This window comes from Camelus bactrianus, chromosome 4 (assembly GCF_048773025.1).
Source record: "Camelus bactrianus isolate YW-2024 breed Bactrian camel chromosome 4, ASM4877302v1, whole genome shotgun sequence".
In the NCBI taxonomy this organism is placed as follows: domain Eukaryota; kingdom Metazoa; phylum Chordata; class Mammalia; order Artiodactyla; family Camelidae; genus Camelus; species Camelus bactrianus.
In genome coordinates, this window is record NC_133542.1 from 85,186,996 (window position 1) to 85,205,649 (window position 18,654).

Sequence of the window (18,654 nt, forward strand, 5' to 3'; positions counted from 1 at the left end):
GGCTCAAAATCAGAAATAAATGAGACGTTATAAATGACACCACAAAAACTCAAAGCATAATACGAGATTACTATAAACAATTATAACTGTGTGGTGATGGATGTTAACTAGATTTATTACAGTGATTTCACAATATATATGTATATCGAATCATGTACACATGAAATTAATGATATGTCAACTATATCTCAGTAAAAGATGATTTTAAAATAAATGGGAGAAGTTGCATAATGTAATAACTGTTGAAATAAAAAGTTTATAGACTGTTAGAATTGTGCCAATGTACCTTTCATGGTTTTCATATTGTACTACAATTAGGTAACATCAGGGAAGCTGTGTGAAAGGTATGAGGACCTCTCTGTGCTAGCTTTGCAACTGCCTGGGAATCTACAATTATTTCAAAATAAAACACTAAAAAAAAAAAAAGCTAACTGATCCTATCAGTGGGACTTGTTATTATTCATAAATGGATCTTGCAAACAATTCAGATTTATCCCAATGATTCATGGATAAAAACCCTAAGGCCCTGCATGCGTTTTTACTGGGAGAGAAACAAGGGGAGGGGTGGGCAGAAATGTTGCAAAGGAATCCACTTTGGGCGGTTCTCTCAGTGGTCCTCTCTTCCTTTTGGTTTATATAATATAAACTTTGCCGCGTATGTCAAAGCAGCAAACTTCAGAATCTCTGAGCCAAGCAACAGGATGGAATTTCATACCCTTTTATTTAATTCATTATCTGATTTAATTTTAACTGATCAAAATGAGTCTCGGTGGGGCTTTTCACAGACTCCCAAAAGGCACTGACAGGGGCCTCCCAGCACCTCCAGCCCGGGTGCCGCCCCCAGTTCCTGCCTCTCCTCCTGCCTCATGATTGATGCGCTCCTTGTGCCCTGCCTGCGGTCTGTCTTTAGGGCTGGCACGCACCTCCCGGTGTCCACTCCTCATCGCCCCGCTGTGCGGGGACCCAGCCCGCGGCGCCACCACGTGGGGACGTCCTGCCCAGCCCCGCCCTGCCAGTCCCCCCCCCCCCGGCGCAGGTGCAGTTACTGCCCCCGGGTCTCCAGCCACCTCCCAGGGCGGGGTCGGCCAACGCTACTCAGCCTAAGGACAATGACGCTGCATTATTTGTTTTCCCTAAAAGAAGAAAAGTGTCACATATGGACACCCACGATGACACAGCCCGCCACTGGGGATGGTTCTGGAGAGGTGGCTGTCACTGCAGGTGCTCGAGTGGGAGCCAACGTCCCCCGGGCCACTTCCTTCCTGGGGCCAGGGGGGAGTGACAGGGCTACTACCCACAGGATGGACAAGGGGGACCTGCCCACACCTCCTAACTTTGGGAGACAAACATGAGAGGACCATTGGCCCAAAGTCCTTGCCCCTGTCTCTACTCCAAGGTGCCTAGGTCCTTCCTCAGTCCCAGATGCTACCCGTGTGAGCAACAGCCTAAAACCCCAGAACACTTACACGGAGAGCTCCGTGGGAGGTACCTGGGGAAAGAGATGTCTCGGGTGTGATAGACTGGAATAATCCAGCCACATTTTCTGAGCCAACACCAAGCACCTGAAATTCCCCATTTCCTTTTCAGCTGGTGCCTGTTCTAAATCCCAAAAACACTGCAAGCATTTCCTAGGATTATCCATTGCCCCTTCTTTTCCATTGCAGCATTTAAAAATCCTAGATTAAATGATATTGAATGATATTTAAAAATCCTAAATTAAATGATATTCCAATCAGAATTTTAAAACATTTAAGGGGCCTTAAAATTGTATTTTAAGAAAAACTTAAAATTGGGGGGGGGGGTGGCAGTGAATAAAGGCCTTGGTCAATAATGCAATTTATTACAAAGGCAGCTTAAACGTTATCATGATCAGAACAAGTTCAAAAATGGTTTGGTAAAGGGAAAAAGGTATTCAGAAACCTAGTAAAAGGACACAGGGGTCAGTTCTAATGACCGTCCCCTGGCCTTATCTCAGATGGTTTGAGCATAAAAACAAAGCAAAACAAAACACACTAGCTAAGGATTACCTGCTGACTGAAGAAGAAATCAGAGCCTAAACGGACACAAATGAAAAACTCTGGAGCGAAACCTCTCCTGTACCATAAGCACAGGAGGAATAACGGAACAAATTAAAAGGTTTTCCAAATATGATCATTCATTTGGGCAAAGATCAGAAGTAAATGCTAAAATTAGTGGGTAAAATCTAGACGGTTAAGAGGACATACGTATAACCTGAATGTATCTACTCACATGGTATTAATATTATAGGCTTAAATGACGACTTTTAGGGGGAAGAAACATGAAAGATTCAGTTTAATTTAATTAGTTGATTTAATTTAATTCAAATTAATTCAATTTAATATCACCATTAATGGGGCTGGTTAACAGCAAGTGCCTGCTGGTACGATGTACTCCGCACTTCTTTTATATATTGCTACAGAAGGTACACAGCCTAAATATAACCTAAGGACACATCAGACAGATCCCGCCACCTACATGACCAGTAATAGAGTTGTGGTTAACAGCTAATGACCATTCAGGATCCTGTCAGGGGTTCGTCCCACGTGGCTTTCCTGACACATACCACCTTGGCACGTTTCACCGAGGTCATATTCAAGCTCGTGTTAGCCGAGGGATGTCAGGGATACGTCAGCAAGACCAAACCTGTAAGCCTGGCAGAGAACAAGCTTTTTCCTTCCCCACCAAAGTCAAACTGTCAGAGGGAACTGCCTGCACAGTGATTCCAGAACCCTGACTCCTTCCACGTGGTACCCTTCTGACCTCAGTGCAGCGACAAGGGACGGCAGAGACTATACAGGGTGACGTTCTCTCATGGGGTTTGTTTTACCACCAACACCCACATTCCGCTACCTAGAAGCTGGTGACATCACCTCATTCAAATGAAAGCTTGGGAAATCTAGACGGGTAGTGGGCCCAGGGACAGAAGGAAGTGGCTACTGGTGACCGTGCAGTATTTGGAATGGGGATCTCTTTTTAGTTACATTTATCAATTGTATATATTGTGGATTGACTTGTGGACGGACTTCCCAAACCCATTACCTTCGTAAGATTTCTGTCATCTGGTTGCTACCCTAATGAGGTCTCCACGGCTCTGTGCATTTTCTTCTCTGCTGAGAATGGTGGCTTCTGGCTGAAGCTATCACATATTTACTGCATTCTAGACGTTCTTCATTGTGTGAGTACTTTGCTCAATGAGATCTGATCTTTGAGCGAAAGCTTTCACATTTTCACATTGCTTTCTCAGTGTCTCTCCACAGTGGAAGTTTACTGGGGGGGCTACGGTCATAAAGATTATTTCCTATATTCTCTATCTTCACAGTATTTCCTTACCCAGAGAATTCTCCGATGTCCAACCAGGACCAAATTTATCCTTAGTGGCTGGAAGACTATTCCCATTTCAAGGGTTTTCATTCCACAGGAAGTTCTTGCTATAGACTGAAAGCTTGTGTCCTCCCCAAATTCATGCATTGAATCCCTAACGTGCTGGTATTTTGCAGGTAGAGGCCTTTGGGAGGTGAACAGGTCAGGGGGGCAGAGCCTCATGAATGGAATCAGTGTCATTTTTCAAAAAAAAAAGAAAAAAAAGGCCCCAAAGAGCTCCCTTCCCCTTCCTCCACGTGAGGACAAGGCAAGGAGACAGCCATCCAGGAACCAGCACGTGGAGCCCCACAAGACACTGAACCTGCCGGCACCCTGACCCTGCACTTCCCAGTTCCACAGCGCTGAAAAATAATCACCTGTTACTGAAGCCACCCAGTCTTACAGTATTTTTGTCGTAGCAGCCTGAACAGACTTCGACAGTTCTCCAAGTTTAACGAGGAACCTCCGTGCTCATTAGCTAGCAGGTTGTAGCCCCTTCTCTAAGCTCTGCAATCTTTCTTAGCCCTGACTCATGGCTGAAAGGTCCCCTACGTTCATCATCATATTTCCTCCTGTGGGCTCTCTGATGTTCTCAAAGGCATGATTTCTGGCTGAAAGTGTTCCAAGATGTGTGACACTTACACAGCTGTTCATGTAAGCTACCTGATGTAATGCAAGACTCGGTATCTAGATGAAAGTTTTTCCGTGTTCATTACATTCACGTTTCATTCCCTGTGACATTGAGGTTCGACTTCTGCTGGAAATCTTCCCTACCTTTATCAAATTTAGAGTTTCTCCCTTGTGTGATAAAAACAGATCAGAATATGCCACCCCCAAAATCTATATATAGTGTTTGCATATAACCTGCATACATCCTCCCATCTGTAGATTAATTATAATATCTAATACAACGTAAATACTATGTAAATAATTGCTGGCCTGAGCCAAATTCAAGTTTTGCTTCTCAGAATTTTTTGGAATGTTTTTCCCCCAAAACATTTTCAATCTGCAGTTGGTTGAATCCATGGTTGCAGAATCCGCGGAGAGGGCCTACTGTAATCACAAAACTTACAGAAACATGAGAGGAAATCTCTGTGACCTCGGTTTAGGAAAAGTTTAAAATATGACTCAAAAAAGCATAACTAATTAAAGAGATTAAAATTTTTTAAAATCTGGACTGGAGGTGCCAAGATGGCAGAGTAGAGAGACTCATGGCTCGCACTCTCCCAAAAATACACCAAGAATTACATCTGTGAACCCGCTGAATCATGCAGAGCAGCTGCTGAACTCTGGCAAAGTGTCTCACTTTGAAATACAGCAGGATTCTCATAAAATCCGACAAACAACAAGTTCCTACTGTATAGCACGGGGAACTATATTCAGTATCTTGTAGTAACTTACAGTGAAAAAGAATATGAAAACGAATATATGTGTGTTCATGCCTGACTGAAGCATTGTGCTGTACACCAGAAATTGACACAACATTGTAAACTGACTATACATCAATAAAAATATATATAAATACCAAAAAAGAAATTGAAAATCTGATCGACTAAATACTTCTGCTCTTTGAAAGACACATGGTGAGAGAAAAACACAGAAGTGACCTATGATCACTTATTAAACTGATTTGATACTCAAAATCTTCACACAAAAATCCCCCACAGATAACATGCAATTTTTCTAACATAGATTAAATTCTTTCAGGGGGTAATTAGGTTTATTTATTTTTATATATATATATATTTTTTTTTTAATGGAGGCAGTGGGGATTGAACCCAGGACCTCACGCATGCTAAGCACGCACTCTACCACTGAGCTCTTTATATCCTCCCCACCTCATATACATTACTAGTGAAAAAACATTAAGCAAAGGAAAAGGGAGCAGAAATGTGTCCCATTCTTTTTATGAAGCAAATATGACCAAACACCAAAATTCTACAGGAACACAGGAAAAGGAAATTATAGGCTCACCTAACTTGCGATACAGAAATGAGAAAATACAAGCAGAAAGATCCCAGCCGACAAACACACAAAGCAACTCATCAGGAAGCAGGGGCTATACAGGAAATCAACAACAAATTAACATGAGAAAATTCATTATCGTACTCACAATATTTAAAGGGTAAAGGAAATAAGCTATGTCTTTATTTCCATCAATACAGAAAAAGTACTCAATATAATTCAAAGCATCATGACTACACTGAAACTGAAATCTAAGCAAACTGGCAACTGGAGGGAACACGCTTATCAACAAAGGTTACCCAAGAGCCAACAGCAAACAACAGAAATAATGTTGAAGATGTGTGTATTTTCCTTCAGGACTGACTTTATTTCTATTTCTCCTTTTCTGTTTGATGTATGGCCCCATATAAACCTCACAAATCCACTACAATGCAAAATGGGGAAAGAATAAATAGCTCAGCTGAGATGTGTTCATTCTGCTGCTCTCAGGGCAGTGCAGGGAACCGTGAAGGTTCCGCTGGGAGGTCAGGGAAGGACCAGGCAGAGGGAGCACCCCCCATCCACAAAGGACTCAGCAATGGTCATGTGAGGACCTCGTGGCGCAATGGTAGCGCATCTGACTCCAGAAGTGGTCATGGGGACTAACACCTACAGCTTTTCATTCACTAAATATAACCTTCCCTACGTTTAAACAATAATTTACTTGTTTTTCTGAATTAATCATTAATCACAGAAACAACACAAGACAGGTGGGGAGGGTAGAGCTCAGTGGCAGAGTGTGTGCTTAGCATGCACGAGGTCCGGGGTTCAATCCAGAGTACTTCCGTCAAAATAAACAACTAAATAAACCTAATTCCCCCCAACAAAGATAAATAAATAAAATATTTTTTAAAAGAAACAACACAAGAGAAAATTAGTTACGTTAAAGTGTATGAAGGATACGGCATTTATCTTTCATTAAAATCAACACAGCAAAATACTCAGGCTGCATCACTTAACTGTTTTCCTATTAACACTGCTTACCCCTCAAGGGAGAAAAGCCACAGAAATTTCCGTAAAATATGAAGCGCTTTAGGGCAAGAACTTTTCTTGCACTTAAACTGAGGTAAGTTTCTCAAAGGGTCCTTTTCATAAGAGGCTTTTGGTGACTCACCTGTGAGAAAGTGAACGACACTGTGTTTTCCTCCTGATTCTCACAAATTGGGTGTCCCTTGACAAGTTCACTGAACCAGTCAGGTCCAATTTCTTGAAAGCTTTCAGGAGTCAGAAGTAGATAACCACGGAAACCCTCTGTGAGCCATCATTCTGAGATTCCCTGAGGTCAGGAGAAGTCAATACTGCCACCTGTGGTGATGGGCACAGGTGAGAGCGGCATACTATCTGTAAAGAGGGAAGAATGAAGGGACTGGGGGTGAGGGGAGCGGTTTAGCAATAGTGGAAACAAAATTTCCGCCCTCTGGCTGGTTATCCGTTACCCTCAGACCTCATCCTTACTAAGATCTCCCCACAGCGGCCTTTCCTGGGCAACATACCCCTGGGTCACCGCAGCTCATCTCCCTCTTCTCAAAACTGGCCAAATCCTCCAGTCACATAGTGTGGTGACCTCTGGAGGTGCCAACATCTTGGCCCAGAGTTCAAGAACTGCTTCTGACGGTGCAGATTTAGGCCCTGCTCCTTTTACCCCAGAACCTCTTTTGCTGCGGCTCTGAAGCTCTGATGAGGAGAGTAAGAACTGTGAGGTTCTCTTCCAGGTAAAATTCCTATTCCTAGAAGCCTCCATCACAAGTGCTGTTCCAAAATAATTTCTCTAAAATAGAAACTGTTTTTAATTTGTTCTAGAATATAAATTTGTTTCCCAAGACTTAGGACCTGGGTCGGGGAAACAAATTCACTATAGGGTCAAACTATGACTCTCCTGGAATTCACTGTCATTTCACACTTAAAACACACACCTTCTGCCAGTGCAGAAAAGGCTAGGGTACTCTGCCCAAGAATTCTAATGACACACCAAAAATTCCAGAGTACATTTGAAAATGGTGACAGACAACTCAAACTCACTTCCAACTTTATCCTTGGGTACTCAGGGACAGGTAAGTGCTGGGAAGGCTGTAATGCTGGTTTTAGGCAGGTGCGATATTTAGACAGAGCCTGAGATTTAAAGCACACCTGCTCTTAAATCGGAGCTGGCTCACCACTAACTTGTCATTTGAGCACATGGCTCCACCTGCTTGAATCTTGGTTGTTTTTCGTTTGTTTTTAATGAGGATGGTTACATGAGGTTACACGCGATCATAAAGTGGCCCTGAGGTTACATAAGCCACCCAAGGCCCAGAACAAAGTGGCTTCTGCATAAAACAGCAGTTGTCACTCAGCTGGCCATATGCTTTCAGGCGATAACTGATCTAACTCTCAGAACAATGCCATTATTTTCAGCTGAGAAACCGGAGTCTTCCCCGGGTTCCTTCTGTCGCCCCCACCTACAGGTGACACAGCTGGGATTTGTCCGGGTCTCTCTGGCTCCAGAAGGCAAGTTCCCGCCGCACAAAGCCCTCCCGCGCTTTCTAGCACGCTAACGGCGGACATTATAAACGCGTTTTCCCCGCCCGCCCCGGGCAAGGGCCTTTCTCCCGCAGGGCTGCAGGCGGGTCTGGGTGCACGGGCCGCACGGAGCCCCTGCTCCTGGCGCGGCTCAGCCCCACCTTCGCTCGGGGAGCCCAAAGGGCCGGGGTCCCCCGCACACTCACAGGTCTAGGCAGGTTCACGCACTCACGAGGCCCGCCGGGAGGGCTCTCCGGAGTCCCCGTTCCCTCCTCCCCGAGCACAAGCCCACACGTCCCTGCTGGTCCCCAGGCCGCCCAGATCCCCCTCTACCCCTGTGCTCTCACTGGAGGTGCGACCCACCACGGGCACCACGCGGAACACGAGGCCCAGCCGAGGGACCCCAAGCAGCCGGGCAGAAGGAGCGAGCCGACTGGCGACACTGGGGCTGCGCGTGCGCAGAAGGAACCCACGGGAGGCTCCCAGGGGGCTGCGCAGCGAGCCAGGGCCACAAAAACTACATTTCCCATAAAACTCCGGGGCTGATCCTAGCTGGGACTTGGCAGCGTTTTTCACTTTTTCAGACGGTTTAGAGATGTTGGCCGTGGACTTCTCTTCTTTCTGGATTGTCTCAGAATCCCCAAAAGTTGGGAGTTAAACTTGGCATTTACCGCCAAATACAATGCGAGGTCTTCCATCAAATCCGGGTTAAATAAAAAACAGCTGCCAAAGATACTAGACAGTTGGGGAAACTTGAATATGCACTGGTTTACTTTTTTTTTAAGGACGAATAAAAACATTTTATCTGTGTGTGAATGAAAAATATTGCAAACCATATCAGTAAACAAAGAATGCTGAGCCATCAAGTTATCAGCGGCTGCCGCCACCCCCTTACAGTGAGGACAGGCCTGCAGCCCGGCCTCTGCAGCCCCTCACAGTGGTGAACTCTGAGGGGACTCAGAATAAGAAAGGACAGGATCCTGGCCCTAGATAGCTAGATGCTTGTCAAAGGAATGAATGCAACGAGCCCAAATATTTGCTCCTTTCCATACATAGAAAAGAGCTAAATTCTTTAACTTGAGATGTCTGGTTTTCTTCAGTTAACAAGTAATCTTTCAATGTGCCAACTACCAGGTCTTTGCTGTAAAACTCCTATATATCCTGGCTCCTCCCCTGCCTCTTCTGACCAGTCCCTCAGAGCGATCTGAGACGGTGTCATGCCGAGGCTCAAAGGGGTTCGAGTCCTCAGAAATGTCTGCCCAATAAAACATAACTCTCAACTTTTAGTCTGTGCAGCTACTTCAGTCGACATGTGTACTCAGAATCACACACAAGTTACCTTTACAGTTCAATTTACTATATAGAAATCATTTAGGTTTTATATTTTCAGTTAAATTCTAAACTGAGATTACATTATTTTTTAAAAAGATTGTTACATTAATTCAGTACTTTTTTAGCATACCAAATGGAAATATGCAAGTTCAAACTTCAAATTGATAGCAATCTTCAAATACAATAAAGACTTTTTTAAAGTTACTGTATCATTCATGTCGTACTTGCAACTCTGAGCTGTTATATACAGAGTAACTCTCCTATAAATTCAGCAAAATTGACATGCTATGAAGCTCAAAGTTGTACAGTCAAGCCAAGGACTCAAAGTTGTATCATCTTTTAAAAGATTTGGCATTTCTGGATCAAAAAGCACCATGTAAAAGGTTGGGAACAATTCCTCCTCCTCATTATAGTTAAAAAAAGTTGCATGGTAACTTGGAATTGTGCATAAAACTCCACATTATACCTTGAAAAACTCCAAGGGTAATTTGATGACAATGGATTGGAGTTTTTATTTTTTTTTTTATTAATGGAACCCATAAAATTCAAATGGGAACTTGTCAAATCAAAAATATTATGTGCTTACTGCATTAGGAGATTGAAATTTATTAGAGACTCATGATCAGTTTCTTTCCACCTTGAAAGCAAGGTGTCAAAAACCAGCTATTAATGCACTGGGTTACTCTTAAATGTAAAACTAATAGTGAAATCACAATAGGGAAAACAGAGATTTTATACAGGCACCACAGTGAAGTATTTAGGATTAAAATTATGTCTTTGTAAATTTATTTAATAAATTTTCAGGAAAAGCAATTAGAGTAAATAGGGCAAAATGTTAAGTTTTTACATTGAGGAAACGAGGATAGATAAATGCATGTTTCACCATTTTTCTGAGTTGTTAAAAATTTTGCAGGACAAAGTGAAAAGGGGTGGGGGAGGGAGATAAGGGTACTACCCCATCTGCGTAGCTTTAAAATTCAAACCAGCATCTCCATTAAACGAATAAACGTACTTACCTGCCCTTCTTAAAAAATTTAAATGCAATTGATATTTATATGTTGATACTGTACTCTGCAACTTTGGTAAGATCTTTTATTAGCTCTAATCATTTTTTTGTGTGTGGATTCCTTAGGACTTTCTATATATAGGATCAAGTTATCAGTGAATATAATTTTACTTCCTCCTTTCCAATGTGAATGCCCTTTATGTCTTTTTCTTATCCAATTACACTGGCTAGAATTTCCAGTACAATGTTGAACAGCAGTAGCAAAATCAGGCATCCTTGTCTTGCTCTTGATCTTAAGGGGAAAATCTTCCAGCCTTTGAGTGTGATGTTACTGACAGGTTTTCTACAAATGTCTTTATCATGTTGACGAAGTTGCCTTTTATTCCTAGTTTGCTGATTTTTTTTTTTTTATCATGAAAGGGTGTTGAATTTTGTCAAATACTGTGTCAATTGAGCTGATTATGTGGTTTTTTTTTTTCTTTGTTCTAATAATGTGGTATATATTACGTTGATTGATTTTCTTTTGTTGAGCCACCCTTCAGTTCTTGGGATAAATTCCACTTGGTTATGGTGTATAAAATCCTCTGAGTATGCTGTACAATTTAGCTTGTTAGTATTTTGTTGAGGATTTTTGCATCTATATTCATAAGGATATTGGCCTGTAATTTTCTTTTCATGAAGTGTCTTTGGTTTTGGTATCAAGGTAAGGCTGGCTTCATAGAATGAATTAGGAAGCACACCATCCTCTTCTATTTTTTGGAAGAGTCTGTGAAGGGTTCACATTAATTATTTAAATGTTTGGTGGAATGCTCCAGGGATGTCAACTGCTCCTGGACTTTTTTGGGAGATTTTTGATTACTGATTCAATCTCTTTACTTGTTATAGTTCTGTTCAGATTTTTCTATTTCTTTGTATGTTTCTAGAAATGTGTCCATTTCATCTAGGTTATCCTATTTGTTAGTGTACATTGTTTACAGTAGTCTCTTAGAATCCCTTTTATATCTGTAAGCTTGGAAGTAATGTCCCCACATTCATTCTGATATTAGTTATTTGCATCTTCTCTCACTTTTTTCTTAGTCTAGCCAAAGTTTGCCAGTTTGATCTTTTTGAAGGATCAACTTTTGATTTCATTAATTCTGTCTTATTTTTTATTCTCTATTTCATCTATCTCCACTCTAACGTCTATTATTCCCTTTCTTCTTCCAGCTTTGGGTTTAGTTTTCTCTTCTTTGTCTAGTTCCTTAAAATGTAACATTAAGTTATTGATTTGTAATCTACAGCTATTGTAACTTACAGCTGTAAGTTTTCTGCTGAGCAATGCTTTCACTACTTCCCATCAATTTCAGTATGCTGTGTTTTGTGTTCCTTCATCTCAAAATACTTTCCAATATTTCTTTGATGTCTCCTTTGACCCACAAAATTGTTTAAAAGTTTGCTGTTGCATTCCTCTTATTCAGTTTTCAGGGTCCTTAGATGGCTGGCTGTATACATTCCCTCGAGAAGTTACACTTGCTTCCAGCGGGAGATGCAAGGCAGAGTGTGCTTATCCTTTGGAACTGGAAGCTTTTTTTCTCTTTAGGAAAGTGAAAGAATCTAGAATTTTTTTCTGTATTCAATGGAGGGCTGCAATTATATGAGCCCAAACCCAAGGAGCTGGAAGGAACCCGGGATGCCGAGGAACATCATGAAATAGAAAACCCTGGTCCCGGAGAAAAGATAATAGTTAACTGGGGGAAGGTGATGACCCTTTCTTGGAGACAAAGGACCAGACTTGAATTCTGAGGATGAAGCAGGTGGATACCAGGAAGAAACAGGCAAGGGAATTGCATGTTCAAAGTCATGGAAGGATGAGCTAAAGTGACTGTGTGAAGTCGTCAAGATAGATACAGAATCCATGGAGAGGGACCCACCACTAGTCCATCATTCCCTTAGGGGTGGCACCGCCACAGTGAGTCTTTCAGAGGACAGAGCTCATACTTTAAGGTCCAGAACACAAGGAAACTCAGCCATAAATCTGAACCCTAGGATCCTATAGTCCAGGGGCCTTGTCAACCTTGCCTATTTCTTCCACATTCTCTATAAAACTGTTCTGCATCTTTTTTCTTTTCTTTTTTTTTTTTTTTGTGCTTAATTATACATCTTGGTGATCACACCATATCTGTGTATAGAGATTTTCCTGCTCATTTTTACAGCTGTATAGTACTCCACTTGGTGAATGTAACTGGAGTTTTTTTGCAGGGTGGGATGGGGTAGGGGGGTAATTAGGTACTGGGGACTGAACCCAGGGCCTCATAAATGCTAAGCATGCGCTCTACCACTTGAGTGTTTTTTTTTTTTTTTTTAACTTTCCTATGGTACAGTTTGGGGTTGGTATAATCTTTTTACTATTAAAAGCAGTGCTGCACTGAATAGCTTTGCAATGTATGCACATTTTTAAAAACCAAAGTTAATTGTATTCAATGTAGTAATAGGCTTATAGGAGTGTTTCAATGCTAATCATTCACTGTTAGTAATTCGTGAGAAGGAGTGAGGGAAATACGGGCAAGAAATTTCGAAGCTTTATTGTGGATTTCAGTGGAAGGCATGGGAGAGGCAGGATAAACAGGCTCCGGATCAGTAGTCTGAATAATTTCAGTGAGCTCCAGGGTGGAGGGGCACCCCCCACCCCCCGTTGTCTGATAACTGCCCCCGGCATGATTAGTGCAAGGGAACAGCGGCCCATAGTGTGAGAGCCCAATAAAAGAGTGGCTGAGGGGGATGGGCTCTGGGTTGGCTTGTGTGCTTAGGAAAGCTGTGCGTGCAGGCAAGCACTTTACTGTCTCTGGGAACTGGCTACCAGGCAGTCGCCGCAGGGTCAGCAAGGCCCCTGTGTCAAACCATCAGAAACACGTGGTTAATACTGCCCTCTATTGACGAAATGTGTTTACTGCAAAGGAGAAATGTTTTATCACCGTAGAAGCAACTATCGGAGGTTGGATTCGCAGTTGAGACACATTCATTGCTAACTAGCAGAACTACACAAAGACTGATCATCTTGTTTGAAGATTTTCAACCAGTCAAGTGCAGCCCTGATTGTTTATTTCTTTTTAATTTCATCTATTTTTGTCAGAGATAACATCATGTTTGGAAAATTGATCACTCCTTGCCTTGTATCCTGTAATGTTAATTTTGGCTTACTCCCCAGTGTCCATTCTATTCAAATACTCCATTTAAACCAATCATGGATATGTAAGTCTCTTGCCAGAAACTGACCTAGGGAAGGGCGGGTCTAAACTATGTTGGCCTGAAACAATCAGACTGCCAGATATTTCTCCAGCAAAGATGGGTTTATTCAGGATCAGCAGGGAACTGCAATTCAGGGTGTGCAACCACGGTGAGCCACATGCAAGGAGAATGCTTTTATAGAGAGGAGAAGAAATTTGGGAAGGCTACAGTAAATAAAGTTTACTATTAACAACGGGCTTTTCATTGGCTGAGTCCTTGCTAGGAAAGAGTAAGTCTGTTGGACTTTGCCATTGCTGCAGGGGTGAGCACTCCCCCCTCTGGCTTCCAGATTCTATTTAATTGAGGTTTCTCTTTATTAATTTTTTTATGGCAAATTTAGGTAAGCTAAACTAAAAAGTGAAATTTGCTAGGGCTCCTGGGGATAAAAACATTCTAGGTCTCTTCATCGCACCTGAACTAGGAAATGCAGCTCTGTTGCTACTGGGATCCATCTTATGACTACGCGGGAGGCCGGATTAAGGGCAATGTCAACACACAGGAGGGTGGAGCCAAGAGGACAGCGGAGGAAGGAAGCCCTGGTTGACCACAGCTAGACCCGGACTTGTCCCTAAGTTTCCTGTTATGGTAGATAATGAGTATCTTTATGATGCAAAACAGTTTGAGCCAGGGTTTTCTGTCACTTGAAACCAGAAGCATCATAACGGATATAAATTCTCACTATACTTTATTTGTACTTGTGCTATATTTATTGCTCTCCATCACAGCGATTTAATCTGAGTTTATCTTCCCAGCTAGACTGTTGTCTCCTTGCCCTGGGCTTGTCTTAGGCATCTGACTCTTCCTAGTTTCTCACAAAGCCTGACACAGGGAAGCTGCTAAGTAAATCTGTTCACTAGATGACTGGTTTTGCCTGTTGCATCCTGAGTACAAGGATTTACGTGTTTATATGAAACACGGTTCGTATCCTCAAGCCCAAAGGCAGTACCTTGCAATGAATACTCTAAAAAACAAATACATTTGAGAGTAGCCAAATGAAACAACCATAAGACGCAGTCGGTGGCGATCATTTCGTGGCTGTACGCACACTTTCTTCCTGTCACTTGGACTCTAGGACATTTTAAAAAAATCTTCATTTGGAACTAATTTTAGATACACAGACGAATCACAACACAGTACAGAGTTCCTGTTTACTTGGTACTCACTTCCCTCTAATCTTACATTTTACTTTTTACATGTAAAGTTTACATCTAATGTTACATTTGTTGAAACTAAAAAATTCAACACTGGTACAACACAACTCACTAAAGGACAGGCTTTATCCAGATTTCCCCAGTTTTTCCTCTGATGTCCTCTTGCTGTTTCAGGATCCAATTCAGGGTCCCACACTGCTCTTAGTTATCATGACGCCTTAGTGAACATCTGTGATGGTTTCTTCATCTCTGTCTTTTACGACCTTTAACACTTTCGGTGAGTACTGGTCAGGCATTTTGTAAAATGTCCCTCAGTTTTTGTTTATCTAGAGCTTTATTATTCCATGTCTTCCTTCATTCTTTTCTGATGTCTAAAGTTTCCTAGAAATCCTTTTGTAGTAATAATGATGCCTTACAAACGTAGGGCATGGTATGGTTTACAAACCAATGTCACTGCATTCCTTTAGTGAGTCTTGTCTCCATCTGGAGAAGTGACTCAGAAAGGATGTTTCTCCCCACATATGGGGAAAGCACTCATGGAACGATGCTGTGAGGAGGAGGCTGAAAGTACCAAAGCACCTGCTGGAATGAAGCCTGGACACGAGCTCAGTAAACTGGACCAGGCCTGAATTCAGGGAGCTGGACTTGAAATTGTGAGTTACGCGCACAGGGTCAGATTTCTCACCTCCGTGGGCCTAAGTGGTTTATGAAATCTCTCGCAGTTCTAAACTCCTCTATTATCTGTGTATTTCATTTCTCCTGCTAATACTACACTCTACTGACACTAGTCACTAACAGCCAATAATAAAACCCCAAAGTTGCCTTTCAGAGATAGCTTTTTACTATACTTGCTACTTTCTCATGAGCATACGGTCAAGACAAAGGAAACAAACTGAAACATCTGCCTTTCTCCAGGCAAAGCTCTCTTCAAAAGATAGGTTACATTGGTGGGGAGGGTATAGCTCAAGCGGTAAAGCACATGCTTAACATGCATCAAGGTCCTGGGTTCAATCCCCGGTACCTCCATTAAAAAAAAAATAATAATAAATAAACAAATAAATAGACGTAATGACAACCGTCCTCCAAAAAGGTAGGTTATAATGGCACCAACTTATCACTTCAGCCTAAGTTACTTCCTGATGAGTTAATCTCTTGGGAGGTAACATTCCTTATTTCAGAAAAACCAAGGTTCATTAGTGACAGCATCAGACAGGAATAAACCAGTAATGCACAATTTTCAGACTGAGGTACAGCCACAGAACTCAGCCAGGGCATGACAGAGACATAGTGGAAGAGAATGAAATAAAACCTGAAAGGCTAGTGGGGGCAGGGAAGGATGCAGGTAAATGGAGAAGTACAAGAGGACAACTTAAGAACAAGCAAAAAGAAGTTCATCTATTCATGAATATTTATTGGGTACTTTCTATGGACATAGACTTGCTTCCAAGGAGTTTACAATCTACTTAAGAAATGGACAAGAAATAAATAATTATTTAATCGTAACTGTAACTAATGCTTTAAAGAAAAAAAGAAAGAAAAAAAGAAGTTAGGAGGTCCGGAAAATCTGATGAGTTGTAATATTTGATGGGCTGGAATATTTGATGAGCTAATAACATGTTCCCAGAGTCAACCAGGAAGTTTGTGGAGCTTTGATTGGCTGTTGGGAGACCAGTGTGAAGACTGTGGTTAGAGGCAGTGGTTAGCAGCTAAGTCAAGGAAATCTGGGCATGTACAGTCAGGTGAGACCCATCTCAGGAATAATCTGAATGAAACAGAGCAGGCTGAGTGTTTGGTTGATGGGTTTCTGTGGACTGGCGAGCTGGCAGTTGGATGTACCCTCTGAGCTCTGCCTTGTTTGTTTCAGACACTGCGGAACACCAGTCCTGGGAAGCACCTTGACTTCCCTGTTGCCATTCAGACTCGATCCACACTGCTCAGCACCACCATTTCTCGCCTATCCCATGCAATCACCGATCAGACAATATTCATGGAGCCCTACTATGTGCCAGTCTGTGAACATAATATAGTGCTGGAGAAGGCAAGGAGCTTACTGTCTGATTTAAAAAGTTTCCAGACTTTCTTGGTTCACAGTAATTTATTTCTTGGGGTCAGTAGTTTATTCACAGCATCCTTAGGCCAAAAGAAATTCCTATCATTTCCTTTTATTTAGAAGTTAGGTCCAAACAACTTAATAGGCATCTATGTCTGAACAACTTAGTAGCTATGTTAAGACGCAACTATAAATTAAAAGTAACATTTTAATTTTATTCCAGGATATGTCTGCCTGTTGGGTACTGCACAACTTCTCAAATTCTAGAATCAGATTAGACATCTCTACCCTCATTTCCTAAACACAGTGATTTCTGTGTAGTTCTAGTTTTATCACAACTGGTAGAAACCCAGTTTTGCAAAGAAATGACATCATTCAAGGAAATGCAATGGAAAAGAAATGTAGTGTAATGTGAAATTGTGAACTGTCTCCACTCACAAGCAGGATGTCAGATGGATGACTTCTGCTTCCTTCAAATATTTAAAATACCCTGCTGTGCGCTGTCTGTGGCACCCCGGCACTAGAGGATCTTGATTTAGAAACAGATCTATGATTCGAAGTGTCTAAACCCACTGCAGAGTTTCTCAAACTGAGAGCACTTAAATAATGTGTTCAATAATGTGTAAGTCTTCACACAACTGAAAGCCAGACGATTCAGGATCAGGCTCTCCTGTACTCTGTGGCAGAGTGACACTGGCCACGTATATCTCACCAGCACTCTGCTCTCGATAAGGGTGACCCTAAAGGGCTTCAACTAGACAAATACCATAGATAGAGGATTGTATTTTCTGAACCACAAATCCAGATACAAGGGTGGGTGAACTTATAATGACAAAGAACTTGGATGTTGTCTGGTTCTGCCCTGGAAGTCTTGGACACATACATGGTCACCTCCTACGAGAAATCCCAGTACATGACCTTCCTCCAAGCCTAGGGACCACTGAGTCTCACAGAGACTGCAGAAATTTCTAAATTCCCCTATGCCTGCAGCCTGCCCCAGGAGAAACCAAGGAAGAATAGGAAACACGCGTCAAAGACGACCTGGCATGCATCTACCATAGGACTTCTACAAAGCTGATGCCAAACCATTTAACTCCATTTTCCTCATCCTTCACAATTCACCCTTTACACACACACACACAGAGTCATCTCACTTGAGAGGCCTAGTAAATAGCTTTAGCAAAAAAAAAAAAAAGTTTGAAAAAAGGATGTGGACTCTTGAAACACCCTAATACAACTTATAAATAGGTTTATTAGATCAGCTCTTGAAAACAGAACTGAGGGACTTCTCCAGTGGTAAGAATGCTCCATTTTTTAATAGGATTGTGGATAATGGAGGGGAGGATAATCAGGCAAAACTCACCTGTGGACAGATGCATAGATTCTGATGGAGTAAAATGTTAACAGTAGAATCTAGCTGATGGATATGAGTGTTCACTGTAAAAATCTTTCAACTTTTTGGGCACGTTTTAAAATTCCCATGATAAAATTCTGGCAAATTTCAAAATTTAATTTAAAAACAAAACTTAGGGAACTATATTCAATATCTTGTAATAACCTTTAATGAAAACGAATATGAAAACGAATATATGTATGTATATGCATGACTGGGACATCATGCTGTACACCAGAAATTGACACATTGTAACTGACTATACCTCAATTAAAAAAAATTTAACTCCACACTTATCTGTACATTACACTGTATGTTAATGATACCTACCCCCCCTCCCCGACAAAAAGCACTGCAGAGGGAATGGGTTAAAAACGGACTAGGAGGAAAAACAAACCTACCGGATCATAGCTATGGCTGTCCTTCGTAACTGCTTCTCTTAAACAGGACTCACTTGGGCCCAGGCGGCTACAGAAGGCAGGGACTGCTTTCTTCCCAAGTAACTTCTTTCTCGGCTGGGACCTCTTTCTGTCTCTCTTCCTACCATGAGTGGCTGAGTCACAAAACGCGATAA

At 41.9% G+C, this 18,654-nt stretch overlaps 1 long non-coding RNA gene across 5 annotated transcripts in view; it reads right to left on the minus strand.

Annotated features, from left to right (window-relative positions):
- LOC105078820 (uncharacterized) overlaps window positions 1-18,621 on the minus strand; it is a 28,257-nt gene extending 9,636 nt beyond the window's left edge. The window contains exons 1-2 of one of the 5 annotated variants that reach the window (XR_836199.3): window positions 18,482-18,621; window positions 6,500-6,726 (exon numbers count right to left, since the gene is read on the minus strand). This is a non-coding gene — a long non-coding RNA (uncharacterized LOC105078820). The other 4 variants (XR_836198.3, XR_012506713.1, XR_836197.3 and 1 more) reach the window with 4 other exon arrangements.
- Window positions 18,622-18,654: the final 33 nt, after the last annotated feature.